Genomic DNA, 20,067 nt, shown 5'->3' with positions numbered 1-20,067 from the left:
AAAAGTATATATATTCTGGGTCCTTATAAGATTCTAAGACGATCTAGCCATGTCCGTCCGTCTGTCCGTCTGTCCGTCTGTCTGTCTGTCTGTCTGTTGAAAACACGATAGAGTCCAGCTAGCGAGCTGAAATTTTGCACAGATACTTCTAGTTAATGCAGTTTGTTTGGTATTGAAAATGGGCAATATCGGTCCACAATTTCGCCTAGCCCCCATATAAGGCCCCCTTTAGAAAATGACTTTATCGCTCATAACTAGCTAAGGAAAGAACCAATAGCGGTGAAATTTGGCACAAATATGTTTTATGGGAACCTAAATCTCTTCGTAGAATTTTATAAGGATCGGTCCATAATTGACCCTACCCCCCATATAAAGTCCCCTTCAGAAAATGACTTTATCGCTCATAACTGCCTAAGAAAAGCATCAATAGCGGTGAAATTCGGCACAAACATGTTTTATGGGAACGTAAATCTCTCTGTAAAATTTTATAGGGATCGGTCTATAATTGACCCTACCCCCCATATAAAGTCCCCTTCAGAAAATTAGTTTATCGCTCATAACTTGCTAAGGGAAGATCCAATAGCGGTGAAATTCGGCACAAATATGTTTTATGGGAACCTAAATCTGTTTTTAAAATTTTATAAGGATAGGCTCATAATTGACCCTACCCCCCATATAAAGTCCCCTTCAGAAAATGACTTTATCGCTCATAACTGGCTAAGAGAAGCATCAATAGCGGTGAAATTCGGCACAAACATGTTTTATGGGAACCTAAATCTCTCTGTAAAATTTTATAAGGATCGGTCCATAATTGAACCTACCCCCCATATAAAGTCCCCTTCAAAAATGACTTTATCGCTCATAAGATAAAGAATAGCGGTGAAGAATAGCGGAAGAACCAATAGCGGTGAAATTCGGCACAAACATGTTTCAGGGGAACCTAAATCTCTTTCTAAAATTTTATAAAGATAGGCTCATAATTGACCCTACCCCCCATATAAAGTCCCCTTCAGAAAATGAATTTATCGACCATAACTGGCTAAGAGAAGCATCAATAGCGGTGAAATTCGGCACAAACATGTTCTATAGGAACATAAATCTTTCCGTGGAATTTTATAAGGATAGGCCCATAATTGACCCTACCCCCCATATAAAGTCCCCTTCAGAAAATGACTTTATCGCCCATAACTGGCTAAGAGAAGCATCAATAGCGGTGAAATTCGGCACAAACATGTTTTATGGGAGCATAAATCTCTTCATATAATTTTATATGGATCGGTCCATAATTGACCCTACCCCCCATATAAAGTCACCTTCAGAAAATGACTTTATCGCCCATGACTGGCTAAGAAAAGCATCAATAGCGATGAAATTCGGCACAAACATGTTTTATAAGAATTTAAATCTCTTCGTAAAATTTTATAAGGATCGGTTCATACCCCCAATACAAGGTCCTCTTCAGAAAATGAATTTAATGCTCATTTCTGACCTTAAGAAACATATGTTCATATATATAGCAATAAAATTCGACATAAAAAATTTGTATAGGAACTAAAATCATTTTCTTAAATTTTATGAGGGTGGGTCCATAATTGACCCTACCCCCCATATAAGGTCTCCTTCAGAAAATGACTTTAAGGCACAAACTAGTTTTGTGTGAGCCAAAAGTTCTTTATCAAATTTTATAAGGATCGGTCCTTAATTAGCCCTATCCCCCTTGTAAGGTCTCCTTCAGAAAATGACTTTAAAGCTCATTACTAGCTTAAAACTGCGAGTACTGAGTACGACATGAACAATTTTCGTATTAGCTACAATCTCTCAATAAATTTTATGAGGATCAGTCTGTAATTGACCATACCCCCCTATAAGGTCCCCTTCGGAAAATTACTTTAACGCTCATTACTGACTCAAAAATGCTATTACAGCAGTGAAATTCTACGTAAACAAGTTTTGTACTAGCCAAAAACTATTTATCACATTTTATGGGGATCGGTCTATAACTGACCCCACCCTCCATATAAGGTCCCCCTCAGATAGTAACTGTAACGCTCGTTACTGGCTGTAACGCTCAAATGCGACTACAGCGATGAAATTTCACATAAACAAGTGTTGTATGAGTTTATGGTTATAAATATTGGATCAAACAAAATTAATATTTTTAATTCGGAAGAGCACGGTCCATGCTTAAGCCTTTATTAAATTCCCTCTTCCAAATATTTCCCTGATGTTCATAATAATATCGACATATGATTCAACATAGATCGATAATATCAAATTTTATTTATAAGGATGATTTGATGGTGGGTATATAAGATTCGGCATGGCCGAATATAACACTCTTACTTGTTTTTTATATTGATTTGTAATTAAGGACAAAAAACTTATTGCTCTAAGAAAATAAAGTTAAAGAAAATAATGAAAAGAAATTGCAAGTGCATTTTTAAAAATTTTTAATGAACAGAAATATAACATAATTAAATACAAGAGAAAATTTGAAATAAAATTAGAAGAAATCAATTTCAATTAGATTATTCGAGAAAAGAGTATATAACCAACATGATCCTTAACATGAAATGGGGTTCTTTATGTGTTAAATAAAAATTGTATCATTATCATTGTATTATAATATAAATGTAAAATATTTTCCAAGCTCATTCAGGGTCTCTGATGGGGGTTAAAAAATCAGCCTCCAGACTAATAGAGTCGCACTCTTCTAGCTAGCTTACCGCAGCAATTACGTACATAACGTTGAAACGTTCTAAACGTCGAAACTGTTTTCACTCTTTGAATTTAAAATCGGTTGTGCCACTGAAAAGAGACTTTTTAAAGCTTTATCGAATTTGTTATTTCGCTTTTATGAGATTTTTTTTAAATTCCCTTTTTCTAGTTTAGTTTAGTTTTTATACTTTTTTCAAGTAATTACACAACTTACACAAATGCAATTTTAAGTTTTTTTTTTAAATTTTTTCTCATTCGCATTTTGTTATACATTTTATTGTTATTTTTTTTATTATCTTGTTTTAAGTGCTGTTGCAGTTGTGTTGTTTTTGTTGTTGCAGCTTGGAAAAGAAGCTTGAGGCAAATACGACAAAATTAAATGAAAAAAGTTTTTTTCTCTGTACTTACAGAGGTTGCAGTGTTGGTGCATGTGAAATAAGTTTTTAAGTTATTTTTTTGGTAAGAATGTGCGTTAATAGTATCCCAGTAAACAAATCGTCATATGGTCATATTATTTACCAATTCTTGCTTATGCTTCAATAACCTGGTGAACTTCTTTGAATAAAAAGTATAATATAAAACTTCTAAAGGGAGTTCAGAATAAATGTTGCTTGGGTATTAGTGGTGCCATGAGTACTGCATCAACCAAGGCACTGCAACATTTTTTTTAAGATATGAGGCACATACAACCGAACGGTTCATACCTTTAGGCGAATTGGTCAAAAGCGGTAATAGGACACTTCATCAATATATATACTGGACACATTGGAAGGCCATACACAATCATTGTACATGTCCGATCGCATATAAAAAACATAATATGTCGGAAACTTTGAAACACTTATCCCTGATAGAATGTCTTGGTCAACCGGAACATTAGAGCAAATATCCGTAGGAAATTATTGCTACACAGATGGCTCTAAATTGGGGGACAAAGTGAGCCTGGGGTTATATATTGAAGACAAAAACATACCACTGTTTACCTAATCACAACAAGTCCGAGCAACAACGGAATGCGTAAATTGGATTAGAATAAATATAGCGCCCACAGGGCTCAACATAGTTACCCAGAGCCAGAAGGCAATTAGGGCATTAACAGATGATAAAGTTAAATTTAAGACCGTATTGGATTGTAATAATGTTTTAACCGAACATTCTCCCAGAGGTAAGGTTTACATCATATGGGTACCATAATCGGAAGTAGTCGGCAACGAAAGAGCGAATGTAATAGCTTTAAAGCGGAGATAGTTAAACTGACGAATGCAAAAACATTTGACCCACCGAGGGCAGAATTCAAAATATGGGTGAGAGAACTCCATTAGGCCTCTTGGAATAATGATACGGTGGATAGAACTACAAAGATCCTATGTGGTGACCAAACCGAGAGCGGGACGAGAAGCCTCCTCAAAATTAACAAGTCTGAGCATAGAATGATGGTACATATTCTGAGGGGACTCACAGGATTACGGGCACAGCTATACAAAATTGGACGGGCGGATTCAGGCAAATGAGAGGACAGTGAAACTCTGGAGCACTTTCTTTGCCATTGTAAGGCTTTCACCGAAATTAGATCCAAATATCTTGGGAATGATACTATTCCGAATATCATCCCTCACGAACTCTGGTTGGAGAATTCTTAGGAATTACGACCAGGAAACTGAGTTTCTGAATATGGGACGATGATACATTCGGTGAATAATATATGAAGTTTTTGTTTTTACAAACAAATATTTCCCATGAAAAGGAGCACACAACAGGCCCGATAGTGACCTAAGTAGGTGTATATCTTCGGATTTGATGTAGATACATCCTCCTATCAACCTAACTTATACAATTTATAATTTCTAACGTTGTTTTAGATAAATATATGGAAAGAAAACTAAATCTGATTAGGATTTCAAGTAGTTGGTCCAAATATTGCTTTCATAATAATTTTCAGAAAAAATAACCAGAATTAATATAAAATACACAAATAAAAATTGGAAAATAAAATATCCAATTTTGGTTAGAAATAACAAAAGTAACTACATTGAAATTACTGCAAATTGCTAAAAAGTATGGTTATATATACATATGTATGTGTATACGAAATCGTTTGTATTTCTGTAAGAGAGGATTACAAATAAAGAAATGTTGTAGATTGGGAAAATACTTAAATACGAAAAAAATGTTTGAACAAGCATGAAAATACACATACATATGTACATAGTTTTTGCTAACAAACTCAAAACGCATACAAGGCACGCTCTCATATGCATGATCCTATGCATGTGTATGTACTTTAAGTTATGATTAACAAATGTTTGAGAGAAAAGTTTTTTTTTCGAAAATTATGTACAATATTGGAAAATGAAGAGAATATTTAGAATAAAAGTCATACGAGACGTTTGAGTTTCAAAAAGAAGTAGTGAAAAAAGACACAAAAAGAAAATTAAAAGTTTTTAACCAAAAATAATGCACATAACACATTTTGAGGTTAACAAATTTGGTTTTAATGCTTTAAAAGAAAATAATTTAGAGCAAATAAGATAAAAATAAGAAATTAAAAAAATTTGTAGTGCATTTTGAAATGTTTCTTTTTTATTTAACTTTCAATAAACATGGCAAAATGTGTTCAATTAAGTATAACTATAGTTTGCGTGCTCTTTCTCCTTTAGTAATTGACAGTTTCTTTCTTTCAATAGAGTTATAGTTCCTTTTCAAACTAAGTTGTTTGTTTTTATTTATTGAGAAGCAAGTTTCCTGTTTCTGCAAAAAATTTTTACAAAATTGAGAAGGTTAGAATTTAAAAACGCACGTTCAAGACATTTTTCTAATATTTTTATTGTATCCTTTTTTTCTTTTTTTTTTTTTTGCCAATATAAAAAGTAATTTGAAAATGGAAAATGAAAAGTAATTTGTTTTTGTGTCCCTTTTTTCTTTTCCTTCATTTCATTTGGTTACATTTTGTTTTATTTATTTTATTATTTTAGTTTTTTTTTCCTGCTCGTTTTTTGTTTTCGTAATTTGCCATAGTTGCTTGTTTTTGGTTCGTTAAGTTTGGCTGCCAAATTTGGTTTGTTATGTGACATTGTGAATTTGACTATTGAAATTTATTTATTTTTTTATTGGGGAGCAAGTTAAAGACAAAGGCATTCTTTTACCGCCGTCACTACAATTTTACATAGACGTTTTGTCACTAAAGCGAGACCCATAAACACATTTACAATTGGACTTTGGGACGCCAACGAACTTACAAAACAAACAGACGGACAGACAAAACAATAAGTTTAAAAAGAGAAGTTGAAGAAAAAAAAAACTATACATATAAAGTATTAATGTTATTTCTAAGTCTTAAAATAGTTTTCAAAAGAATTTATTATTTTTTTACTTATGCAATAAATTTTATTTATTATGAAACACATATACAAATACTGGTTAAAAATTAAATTTTCTTATTAATGTAAGAAACTACTACACAGACATTATTATCCAAGTTTGATATCAATGAAGTGATCAAAATTTTATATCAATAAGTAAAAAATTAAAATCAGAATTTTTGTTAATAAAAGTTAGAAAAATAAATTTTAAAAAATAAAATACACAAATACTTTTTAAAAATAAAATTTTAAATGAAAAGTTTTAGGATCTTTGATGAAAACGATTAAAACTCAGTTATTGTTATATAAATTTGAGTTAAATTTCGAGAGAATATGTATTTACAATATAAAATTTGTATTTAATATTTACAATTTTCTACTACATATTTGAAATTGTAACAGTAAATAAACTTTCATTTAGTAAAGCAACTCAACCACAAAATTGGGTCATTCTTTATGACGCATTCAGAATAAAAATTGAAAAAATTTACATAAAAGAGGAAACAAACAATAATGTCTTTTTCTGTTTTATTTAATTTAAAATATAAAAATGTAAATGAAAAAATAAAATATATGTATATATAAATCAAATTTTGTGAGTTTTTTAAAGAAATCATGCCAGGCATGTTTTCGAAGAAGTTGTTCACAGCTAAATAAAGCAAGAGGTAAACAAAAACCTTTTCAATTCACCGGAATACACAAAAAATGTTGAATGCAACCTTTTTTGTAATTTTTTTATTATAACGAAAAACCCTTTGAATATTTTGAACACGCAACTATTTAATTCATTCTGTGAATCGTAAGTCTTTTTTAGTTGCTTTTATATTAATGTCATATGTTCTTACTTATTCTATATGTATGTATGCATGTGTGTTAAATTCAAGATTACTAAGCAAAGTTACCATTGAAATTGTATCATGCAAATATTTTACTCTAATCTTAAACTAACACTGAAATAACTATTTTTGGGCTCAATTTGGGTAAAAATAAATATATTTAATTATGTTTTGTAACAACTTCATGAATATAGTAATTGTTAAAGCAGATAATTTTTATATTATTTTTTTGTTCATTTTGGTTTTTTAATCGTAATTTGCTGGCGTTGTTTTAAGGATGGTGATGAAGTTACTTAGGATGAAGACGGTGAAGGTTTTAATTATGAAAATTATTACATTTTCGCCTTCATCGTGTCGTCATCTTCGTTATGTGCTGCATAAATTAAAGTTTTTCAAAATGAAATCGTGCTGTTTCTCCTTTGTTGCGTTAAGGACTTTGTGCGCGCTTTCCACTTTTTTCATTTACTTTTCATACGAACTTACAACGTTAATATTTTAGATATTTTTTTTAAATATATACATACTTAAAATTGTTTGTTTATGAAAATAATAATTATGGAAATTTTTATAAAAATAAAAAAGGAAAAGGTGAAAAATAAAATAAAGGGAATGGCATGGAAAGTAGTTTACCTGTATAAGCATTAACTTCACAAAAAAAAACCTTTATAGTTTACATAATCTGAATTCGAGTGGTAGTATATGTATGTTTGTAGCTGCGATAACGTTGACATAAAATCAGCACAACATTGTGTGTATATATATGATACAACTAAAATGGAATTATAATAAAAGCAACAACGAGTGCATATGTAAAAAGGCAATGAGAGCAAAAAATAAATTGAAATAAATAATTAGATCCCTTTGACAGCGACACTTTGTCATTAGCAATTCTGTTTTTAAAACAATAACAACAAGAACAAAACAATAAAACAATAATAAATAAAAATTTAAATGATGTAAATGAATAAAAAATATTTGAAAATTTGCATACCAAATAAGTGCTATAAGAAAACTATAATTTGTTTAAAATAAAATAAAATGTTCATGCTTTAACCACGGTGAACGAATTGTTTAATTTAAATGTGTTAATTCTGGTTTTTAATAACTTACAACTATCAATTAATATATCATAATAACATTAAATTTTTATATAAGTGAAAAGAAATATCTAAATTTAAGTATATGAGGTACTATATTCTGTATCTTAAACATGCATTTCTGAAATTCTGGATTTTAAAAGAAAATTAGAAAAAAAAACTTGCAAATTGATAATTCTCTGTTTTAAAACGCATTTTTAGCAATTTGGATAAGCTGAAGAAGAATGTATGTTTCACATAAATTAATATTATTTGATTTAGATGTGGTCCTAGAAAAATATTGTAAAACAAAGAATGTAAAAATATTTTTAACGTATGAGTGATATTCATTACAATTACTAATACTCATACGTATATGACTGACAATGCCGTCTTTTATATTGATTATAAGAATTAAAATTTCCTCAAAATAAATTTTACGTAATAAGCTGCTAAGAAAAGTAGCCAAGCAATTTGGTTTTGTTGATTGAATTTGATAAAACTTTAGATAAATGAAGAAATTCTTCTTTATCTATCGATTAATATCAGTTACTTTTAAATCTTCATAGGACTTTTCACCTTTGTAAAATAAAATTTTAATCTCATAATGTATTCTACGAATACGGGTATAAAAAATTCTATTTGAGAATTTGAAGGAGAAAATAAATTTAAAAAATATTAATTACTTCCTTAACGTTGTTTGCATCTATTAGAAGTTAATGGCTCGTTTAAAGGTAAAAGAGTAATAAATGTGCATTAACGATTTTTTTTTTTCATTTTCGACATTTTTTATGGTATTAAATGTAGTATGAATTGAAGAGGGCTGAGAGGTATTTAAATGAAAGAAAGCGGGAAAAAGAAAATAACTTTTTCAAGGCTTTTAATTAATATTTACACAAAAATAAACAACTGTTTTTAATGGTGTTTTTGTTTTATTTTTACACTAGACCGAGCTGTACTCAATTCTGGGTTTGTTTCTTCGTACCGTGGTTGTTGTTGTTGCTGCTACAGTTTTTTGTTGTTGTTGTTGTTATTAAGGCAGAGTTTATTTATGGGCATTTTATGGTTCACATGTATGTACGTGTTAGTGTACGAGTTTAAGTCTATATGTTTTATTTTGTTTATTTTTTCTATTCCTTCTCTTTCTTTCAACATTTTAATTTAATAAGCATTTATTTTATTACCGACGAAAATATAAAAAATAAACTCACATGAATTTGTTTGCACTAAAACAAAAAACAAAAACTCACATCGTTAAAAATAAACTCCTCTTAAACATAAAAAAAAACCGGAATCGAATTAAAGGATGTCATAAAAAATTTGTATATTTCTTATCGTTATTTATTGTTTTTTCCAGCTTTTGTTTTCATTTTTGTTTTAAATCAATATGACAAACATTTTTTAATGATGTCGATGATGATGAAATGAACTTTAATGTCCATTTCCTTTCAGTTTGTTGCTTTTTTTATTTTATTTTCTTATCCGGTTGTAGTCAAGTGGAAATTTCGAAATGAATTGTTTTTGTTTTTTTTAATTGATTTTTATATAATAATGGCCGCAATAATTTCATGCCAGATGTAAACATTTGTTATTCGTATGTATTCTGTTCGTCTTTGTTTCTTTAAATGATTGTGTTGTTAATACCAGATACAACCAATATACACTATGTTTTTTTTTGTATTTGCTAGTGTCTGAGTACATATTTTCGATTGGATAGTAATTATGAATAATTTATGCGCTCTGTGAGTTTCTAAAACAAAATCTAATAAATCAAATTAAATTTATGACCATTACAACAATTTATGATTCATTTTGTATCTTTATCACTGAGGTTTAGATACAAAATAAACATGTCAAAGTTGTTTACTTTAAATTCAGTAGCTAATGAATAACAATACATTGTAACAATATTTATATAATAAATATATAAAGACATACGTATCTACATATGTATGTATGTCTATATCCCATTCATTAAGTAGTAAACACATTGTAGTTGAAACTAAAGGAGACAAAAATAGAAATATTAATTAAATAAAAATTGAAAAAGTTAAAAGGTTATGAAATATGATTTTTATTTGGTGATTAATTACTTATTTAATTTAATATACTTTCAAATTGCACAACAACAAACAATTACAACAACAACATTGTTGAATGTTAATGTTATAAATACTGGTATCCCGACAGCTTTAGTAGTACTTAAAATAAAAACTACTTACCACAGTCACTTGGAAGAACAACTTAGTTAACACAAATTTACACACATACATACAAATACACATGTCTTTTAGTTTTTATACAAGTAATTTACAACAAGAAACTTACATCATTATAAACAACTAAACAACAACAGTAACAAATTGACATTAAAATCCATTTGAACAGCTGTCACTTGATCGTGTAAAGCAACATAATCACATACATTCGTACGTATGTATATATACATACATACATACATACTTTTAAGATGTATGTACATTAAAAACATTACACTATAAGCCAACTTGTGTAACTTATTTAACTACATTACACCATACATATACATACATCTACATACATATGCATGTACATGACACGAATATATGTATGTATGTATGTATGCATGTATTTGTAATAAGTAGAATAATAGTGAACGCATAATTAAGTTTAAAGTGTGTGCAAAAAAGGATTAAAAACTTCAACAGTAGTTGGTTGGTTATGTATAAAACTTGTTTTTATGTCATGTGTATAAAAGTATTACCGTATGTGTCTATGTTTTTACACTCTAAAAAAATATTCAAGCAAATTTAACAATAACACTGCTTCAAGTTTAGGATTCAATTAATGGTTTACATTTTTTATCAAGTTTGTCAATTAAAAAGAGAATTATTAAATTTATGATTGACCAATTGTCCTAGAATTTAGTACATGAACTTTTATGTTAATGCAAAATATATGAGAATTTGAGTGATTTTTTTAATAAGTCCATAGCATCGATGCTTAAGTCAATTATGGACTAAGCACTACTGAGTTTAATATTTATTTCTTGTAAAAAAGAAGTGTACAAATGTACGTATACACTTCATGTTTTATTATTATTATATTTTTTTGTAAAAGGTTTTAGTAGAACATCTCTATAAGCAAGACAAAGTTTTAAAATAACCAAAATGAAAAGAATGTCACACAGTTTTCATACACATACATATGTACATTCTAACTTGTTTGTACTGATGCACCATTAAAAATACATACTTGTACTTGTAAGTTCACACAAATAAAAGTGTATAAATGTAAAAAACTTTCATTTGTTTCAGAATTTTTTCTATTCTAAGAAAAAAACTAAATTACATAATAACTTTTGTCTAGAATTATAGAGAACGGTTAGTTTGCTGCCGGCTGAGATAATGTCAAAGAAATACCAAAGAAATTTCATTAAAACTCAAGGTTATTAAACAAACATTTTTATTATAACTACATACATACATACATTTATAACATAATTACAAAAGTTAATAAAAAAATTAATTAGCAGTAAAATATTAACCCAATGAACTTGTCAAACTATAACCTCATCTCCAAATTACATGTACATATGTTCATATGAATAATGATGCGTCAACAAATAGTGATCGTGGTAAGTTCTTGCCTCCAATATGATCACCGTGTCAAAATAATGATTAACAATAATATTGCGTAAGTAAATTATTAAAATTTTCACCCCTTACTTGGTGATGAAAGTTTCATTGGGAATAGCTTATTTAGGCATTAATTTACTTTACTAAAAACCAAAACAAATAAATTCTGACTACGAAATTGTTCTTGGAGTTTCTTTTATAGATTGCTTTATCTAAGTGAATATCAAGATTTGAAAATGTAGAATTTTTAGAGCATTCAGTTTTAACTGAAGAAATAAATTTCCACCCTTAAAACTAAAAAAAAATAAAAATTACAATAAAAGAAAAAGTTCTGTTGATTAATACACCAACTTCAGCTAAAAGGTCAAAAGTTTCTTCAACACATATATGTATATACACACATAATACATACATACATATAATTGTGATGAGACAGCAGAATGATATCAAGTAGAAAAAATATAAAGAAACTTAAACAAATATTCCATAATCAGACGGATGTCGTACGTTATGAGTTACTTACTACATATACATATATGTATTACTGAAACAATAATACTAAATGTATATTCTTCCAAATAAAACTTACATACAAACAAATACAAACACTTTGTCTACTTCGTAGATACTTATACTTGGTTTATACGTTGGTTTAATGATGAATCTGTTCAAATACTCGTATACACTTTTTGTTTTTCTTATTTTCCTCCCTCATTTATTGCAGACACAATTACATGTTCAATTTGAATTGTACCATATATGCCAACAACAACATTTATCTTATCACAAGACAAAAGACATAAAAAACTTTGAATCGTAACTCCTACTATGTAGTACTAAAAATACACATGTAAGTATGTATGTTTATTAAACCGACTCACAAAAAATGGTGATTGAGATACCCCCCTCAAAATATTCTCTGCTATGTAATATGATGTTACCCAAAATATTTTTGGGTCCGTTCGTGAACTGGACAGTTTTCAAGAAAATATCGTATGGGGACACGATTTTTCATGATTAATTCAATATTTAACAGTTCTTTCTTAAACAATATACAATAAGTGGTATCATTTGAAAGGTTTTTTGAAGCCACGTCCAGTGGTGCACAAAATTGTACATACATTTTATTCATATTAATGAAAAACCTAACAATTTTAAATTCTTTAGAATATGACAACAATGAGCAGACGGTTATTTATGATTTATACATCATTGGACGCGGCTTTAAAACCCCTTTCAAACGGTGCCCTTTATATAGTTTTAAAACAAAACTAAAATTTAAAAAAAATAATTCAAAAATATATTTTTTTAATTTTTTCCACCTCATGAACGGCCATTTTGGGAATCATCATAAAACAAAGGATTGTAAATTTTGAGAGGGGTAACAATAACACGTTTTTGTACCTGTATCTTACTTTTACTTGTTTTACAATAATTCCCAAAATATTTTAAGGGTGGCATGTCATAATGTCCAATGTCATAATGTCCATGGACATTATGACACACCAAAAAATGATATAACGTCCATGGACATTATGTCACTTTTTTATACCCACCATCAAAAAAGATGGGGGGTATATTGTTTTTGTCATTCCGTTTGTAACACATTGAAATATTCGTCTAAGACCCATAAAAGTATATATATTCTGGGTCCTTATAAGATTCTAAGACGATCTAGCCATGTCCGTCCGTCTGTCCGTCTGTCCGTCTGTCTGTCTGTCTGTCTGTTGAAAACACGATAGAGTCCAGCTAGCGAGCTGAAATTTTGCACAGATACTTCTAGTTAATGCAGTTTGTTTGGTATTGAAAATGGGCAATATCGGTCCACAATTTCGCCTAGCCCCCATATAAGGCCCCCTTTAGAAAATGACTTTATCGCTCATAACTAGCTAAGGAAAGAACCAATAGCGGTGAAATTTGGCACAAATATGTTTTATGGGAACCTAAATCTCTTCGTAGAATTTTATAAGGATCGGTCCATAATTGACCCTACCCCCCATATAAAGTCCCCTTCAGAAAATGACTTTATCGCTCATAACTGCCTAAGAAAAGCATCAATAGCGGTGAAATTCGGCACAAACATGTTTTATGGGAACGTAAATCTCTCTGTAAAATTTTATAGGGATCGGTCTATAATTGACCCTACCCCCCATATAAAGTCCCCTTCAGAAAATTAGTTTATCGCTCATAACTTGCTAAGGGAAGATCCAATAGCGGTGAAATTCGGCACAAATATGTTTTATGGGAACCAAAATCTGTTTTTAAAATTTTATAAGGATAGGCTCATAATTGACCCTACCCCCCATATAAAGTCCCCTTCAGAAAATGACTTTATCGCTCATAACTGGCTAAGAGAAGCATCAATAGCGGTGAAATTCGGCACAAACATGTTTTATGGGAACCTAAATCTCTCTGTAAAATTTTATAAGGATCGGTCCATAATTGAACCTACCCCCCATATAAAGTCCCCTTCAAAAATGACTTTATCGCTCATAAGATAAAGAATAGCGGTGAAGAATAGCGGAAGAACCAATAGCGGTGAAATTCGGCACAAACATGTTTCAGGGGAACCTAAATCTCTTTCTAAAATTTTATAAAGATAGGCTCATAATTGACCCTACCCCCCATATAAAGTCCCCTTCAGAAAATGAATTTATCGACCATAACTGGCTAAGAGAAGCATCAATAGCGGTGAAATTCGGCACAAACATGTTCTATAGGAACATAAATCTTTCCGTGGAATTTTATAAGGATAGGCCCATAATTGACCCTACCCCCCATATAAAGTCCCCTTCAGAAAATGACTTTATCGCCCATAACTGGCTAAGAGAAGCATCAATAGCGGTGAAATTCGGCACAAACATGTTTTATGGGAGCATAAATCTCTTCATATAATTTTATATGGATCGGTCCATAATTGACCCTACCCCCCATATAAAGTCACCTTCAGAAAATGACTTTATCGCCCATGACTGGCTAAGAAAAGCATCAATAGCGATGAAATTCGGCACAAACATGTTTTATAAGAATTTAAATCTCTTCGTAAAATTTTATAAGGATCGGTTCATACCCCCAATACAAGGTCCTCTTCAGAAAATGAATTTAATGCTCATTTCTGACCTTAAGAAACATATGTTCATATATATAGCAATAAAATTCGACATAAAAAATTTGTATAGGAACTAAAATCATTTTCTTAAATTTTATGAGGGTGGGTCCATAATTGACCCTACCCCCCATATAAGGTCTCCTTCAGAAAATGACTTTAAGGCACAAACTAGTTTTGTGTGAGCCAAAAGTTCTTTATCAAATTTTATAAGGATCGGTCCTTAATTAGCCCTATCCCCCTTGTAAGGTCTCCTTCAGAAAATGACTTTAAAGCTCATTACTAGCTTAAAACTGCGAGTACTGAGTACGACATGAACAATTTTCGTATTAGCTACAATCTCTCAATAAATTTTATGAGGATCAGTCTGTAATTGACCATACCCCCCTATAAGGTCCCCTTCGGAAAATTACTTTAACGCTCATTACTGACTCAAAAATGCTATTACAGCAGTGAAATTCTACGTAAACAAGTTTTGTACTAGCCAAAAACTATTTATCACATTTTATGGGGATCGGTCTATAACTGACCCCACCCTCCATATAAGGTCCCCCTCAGATAGTAACTGTAACGCTCGTTACTGGCTGTAACGCTCAAATGCGACTACAGCGATGAAATTTCACATAAACAAGTGTTGTATGAGTTTATGGTTATAAATATTGGATCAAACAAAATTAATATTTTTAATTCGGAAGAGCACGGTCCATGCTTAAGCCTTTATTAAATTCCCTCTTCCAAATATTTCCCTGATGTTCATAATAATATCGACATATGATTCAACATAGATCGATAATATCAAATTTTATTTATAAGGATGATTTGATGGTGGGTATATAAGATTCGGCATGGCCGAATATAACACTCTTACTTGTTAAAATGTCATAATGTCCATGGACATTGTGACACTTTGAAATCAGAAATGTATTGGAAAATTTGTTTAAAATTTAAGATAGGGACGCTCTTATCCCGAAAAGAATTGCTCCTAAATTTGGTAATTGCTACATTTTGGACTCCTATTAAAAAGTGTCCTGGATAGCCGGCCTTCGGCCGGGCGCAGGGGTTTCAAACTCTGGGGTATTTCGAACACCGGCTTCGCTAAATTAAGCCTTTTTTGATAAATGGACTCTTTGAAATCCATGGACTTTATGTCCCATTGCTCATGGACATTGTAACACTTTTGAAATTGTCATAACGTCCATGGACATTATGACTCAATTTAGTGCGTCATAACGTCTATGGACATTATGACATTGGACATTATGACACGCCACCATTTTAAGTCCAGAGATAGCCGTTCGTGAGCTGGACCACCTTAAAGTATACCAATCGGCTTAGAATCATTTTCTGAGTTGAGTAAACTATGTCCGTCCGTCTGGCTGGCTGGCTGTCCATGTAAACCTTGTGCACAAGGTACGGGTGGCATTTTAAAATCGGCCCATTATTTCACCTGGTCCCCATACAACAGAACCCCCAGAAAATGTCCTTTGAGCTCATAATTATGTTAAATATACCTGTATCTCGATAAAAAAATTTCACATATCAACACTAATATCTCGATAAATTTCGGTACAAATAAAATAATTATACCAATTAATATATTCATAACACGCGAATGTGTTAAAACCATACATACTAACTATTTCCATACAAAATTCCTATAATAAACCATCAATAACTTTATAAAGCATTTATAAATACCGGGTAATAATTTTGACTGAAATTATGCAATTAAGTTCAATACAATTTAAAAATGTTTATGAATTTAATTTATTTAAACTAAAAAATTTTAGTAGCATCAACCAAAATATCCCCTGACAACATTGTGCTTTTATGAAGAACTTCGTTTTTTCCTTACAGAAACATAAAATGGTAAATATGTACAACACTTTATTTCAATATGTTAAGGATTTGTTCAAGCTAAAACTGTCTGCCAACTGGCATTTAAATAGTTACAAATTTAGAAGTATTGTGCAAGATATAATATATAAATTTGTAAATATGTATTTCTGTAAATAATATATAGTATATGAATGTACATACGTACAAACATATAAGAAGAGCTGGAGGAATTGTATAACTAATATCACGAAGTATTACAGATAAACGTTGTCGTATTGCTTATTTCTAGTCTTTCCTTATTCTGATTATACTTCTGTTTCTTTATCATATTTATTTGTTACTGTCTTTTTTATTCCTCGGAGGGTTTTTCCCTTCAGTTGTAGTGTTTTTTTTTTTTTTTTTTTTTTTGTATTCATTCCGTAGTAGCGCATTTCTGCTCTTACAATAGTTATACTTTTGTTGCAAGTGCATGAAAAGAAACAGAAAAAATTATGCCACCGGATGTCCAATTTAGTCTAGAGTTTGTTAAAGCCTCCAGCAAACTGTATTTGTTTGCTCGTTTTATTTGTTCGAACACTGAAGCAGTCATAATATTTATACTGCACGAGTCTACTTTCTGTAAATGGAAAGTGAGTGAGTGAGTGAGTATAAGAAAAAATCTTTTAAGAAAAAAAAAATATATGTACATATTTATGTACATTTTATATCAGGTTGTAAGAATGCTTTTATATGCAAGCATTTCTTACAAATTTATAAAAATAATAATATAGTTTATTTAGTTCTTATTCAAACTATGTATTTCCTCAGGTGTTTAAATGTTTAAAAAGCATTTTCATAACTTTAAGAAATTGTCTACTGTAGTAGAAGTAAAACTCACATGTTTCAAAATGTTGTCGTTTTAAGACATTTAGATTAATCTTAAATATAATGCACATTAAGATAATATATAGTATAAAAGTGACTCAAGAAAACCCTATTATAATTAAAATTGCTTCTACAAAATTAAATTTAATATGGGACCTATTTAAACCAAAATCAATAGGGTTCGCCTAGAGAAAAACTATTGCAAGTACCAAATTTATCGCATTATCTTAAAAATTTCGACCTGTCCTTTGATTGCAAGGTTTATATTGACTAACTAGGGACTGATGGCTTAAGCGACTCTGAAAGATTTTAAGCCGATTGGTATACTTCATTATGAATATCAGCATTATAGCGTAAGGTATAAAGTGCTTTGTGCAAAAGTGGTTTCTTTCGACCCAGCCTAATATATACATATGTATGTATAAGAAAAATCAAGAAAATAACATGGATGAAGAAAATTTTTCATCTACTAACATTAGTATAAAAATTTTGGGAAAATCACAAAAATACTCCTTTATAAGTTTATATGTGTATGAATATTTTATTTTTGTAAATTAACCAAAAAATGTTTAAAACATTTCTATAAAGTCGTTCCCATTATATAAAACTATAGGTAACCCACGACTTATGCTATATCTTATTTACGCGAATTGTATATCACATGATTCAACAATATCATCAATTTTTTCTAATTACGTGACCAAAACTCTGTATGTTTAATATAAGAATTTATATAAAGTTTTAATCTTCTCTTCTCTCCGACAAACCGAGTAAATCGAGGTTTACCTGTATATGAACCTACTTATGTATGCATTTGAAATATGTTTGCAACACAGACGTATACACATACATAATTACATATGATTTTATATGCATTTGCTTCAACCATATTGCTTAATATGATAATAAGAGTTTAAATTAAATAGTATAATTTGATATAAATTTAATGTGACAAACCAAAATTCAATTAATTAAAATAGAATATTTATCAAAACGATTTTAATTTTTTATTAGAAAAGGGACTTTTGAACATGGTTTTTATAAATTAAGATTGGTTTTATAAATTGAGACAATATAAACTTTTTCAAATTTCAAGGAACCAATTTCAATAAGAAAAGAGAGATAAGGTGACTAAACGAAAATAAACATTTTGAAAAAATCGGCCCACTAAAACCGAAATTAATTAGAAAGCCAGTTTATCGGTTGCACGGTTTATAAATACACATTAATAACAATACAATTGTAACTATTGCAAGCTGTTTTTATAAAACGACTTAAATTTATTTTTATATAAACATACATAAATCAAAACTAATAAATTTAAGTTGTTAAGATGTGTGAATTGTGGAGTGTGAATGTCCCATGTCGACCTTAAAAATAACAAGTAAGAGTGTTATATTCGGCCATGCCGAATCTTATATACCCACCATCAAATCATCCTTATAAATAAAATTTGATATTATCGATCTATGTTGAATCATATGTCGATATTATTATGAACATCAGGGAAATATTTGGAAGAGGGAATTTAATAAAGGCTTAAGCATGGACCGTGCTCTTCCGAATTAAAAATATTAATTTTGTTTGATCCAATATTTATAACCATAAACTCATACAACACTTGTTTATGTGAAATTTCATCGCTGTAGTCGCATTTGAGCGTTACAGCCAGTAACGAGCGTTACAGTTACTATCTGAGGGGGACCTTATATGGAGGGTGGGGTCAGTTATAGACCGATCCCCATAAAATGTGATAAATAGTTTTTGGCTAGTACAAAACTTGTTTACGTAGAATTTCACTGCTGTAATAGCATTTTTGAGTCAGTAATGAGCGTTAAAGTAATTTTCCGAAGGGGACCTTATAGGGGGGTATGGTCAATTACAGACTGATCCTCATAAAATTTATTGAGAGATTGTAGCTAATACGAAAATTGTTCATGTCGTACTCAGTACTCGCAGTTTTAAGCTAGTAATGAGCTTTAAAGTCATTTTCTGAAGGAGACCTTACAAGGGGGATAGGGCTAATTAAGGACCGATCCTTATAAAATTTGATAAAGAACTTTTGGCTCACACAAAACTAGTTTGTGCCTTAAAGTCATTTTCTGAAGGAGACCTTATATGGGGGGTAGGGTCAATTATGGACCCACCCTCATAAAATTTAAGAAAATGATTTTAGTTCCTATACAAATTTTTTATGTCGAATTTTATTGCTATATATATGAACATATGTTTCTTAAGGTCAGAAATGAGCATTAAATTCATTTTCTGAAGAGGACCTTGTATTGGGGGTATGAACCGATCCTTATAAAATTTTACGAAGAGATTTAAATTCTTATAAAACATGTTTGTGCCGAATTTCATCGCTATTGATGCTTTTCTTAGCCAGTCATGGGCGATAAAGTCATTTTCTGAAGGTGACTTTATATGGGGGGTAGGGTCAATTATGGACCGATCCATATAAAATTATATGAAGAGATTTATGCTCCCATAAAACATGTTTGTGCCGAATTTCACCGCTATTGATGCTTCTCTTAGCCAGTTATGGGCGATAAAGTCATTTTCTGAAGGGGACTTTATATGGGGGGTAGGGTCAATTATGGGCCTATCCTTATAAAATTCCACGGAAAGATTTATGTTCCTATAGAACATGTT

The 20,067-nt window shown here is 30.4% G+C and overlaps 1 protein-coding gene across 2 annotated transcripts in view; it reads right to left on the bottom strand.

The window, feature by feature from the left end:
- LOC119601506 (acetylcholine receptor subunit alpha-like 1) overlaps positions 1-20,067 on the bottom strand; it is a 78,943-nt gene that overhangs the window by 51,513 nt on the left and 7,363 nt on the right. The gene's annotated exons all lie outside the window — the stretch shown is intronic.

The sequence above is a fragment of the Lucilia sericata genome, unplaced genomic scaffold (genome assembly GCF_015586225.1).
Source record: "Lucilia sericata isolate MDLA Ls3-8-SP2 unplaced genomic scaffold, ASM1558622v1 Contig000172F_arrow, whole genome shotgun sequence".
In the NCBI taxonomy this organism is placed as follows: Eukaryota; Metazoa; Arthropoda; class Insecta; order Diptera; family Calliphoridae; genus Lucilia; species Lucilia sericata.
This window is presented reverse-complemented; position numbering and strand designations above follow the sequence as displayed.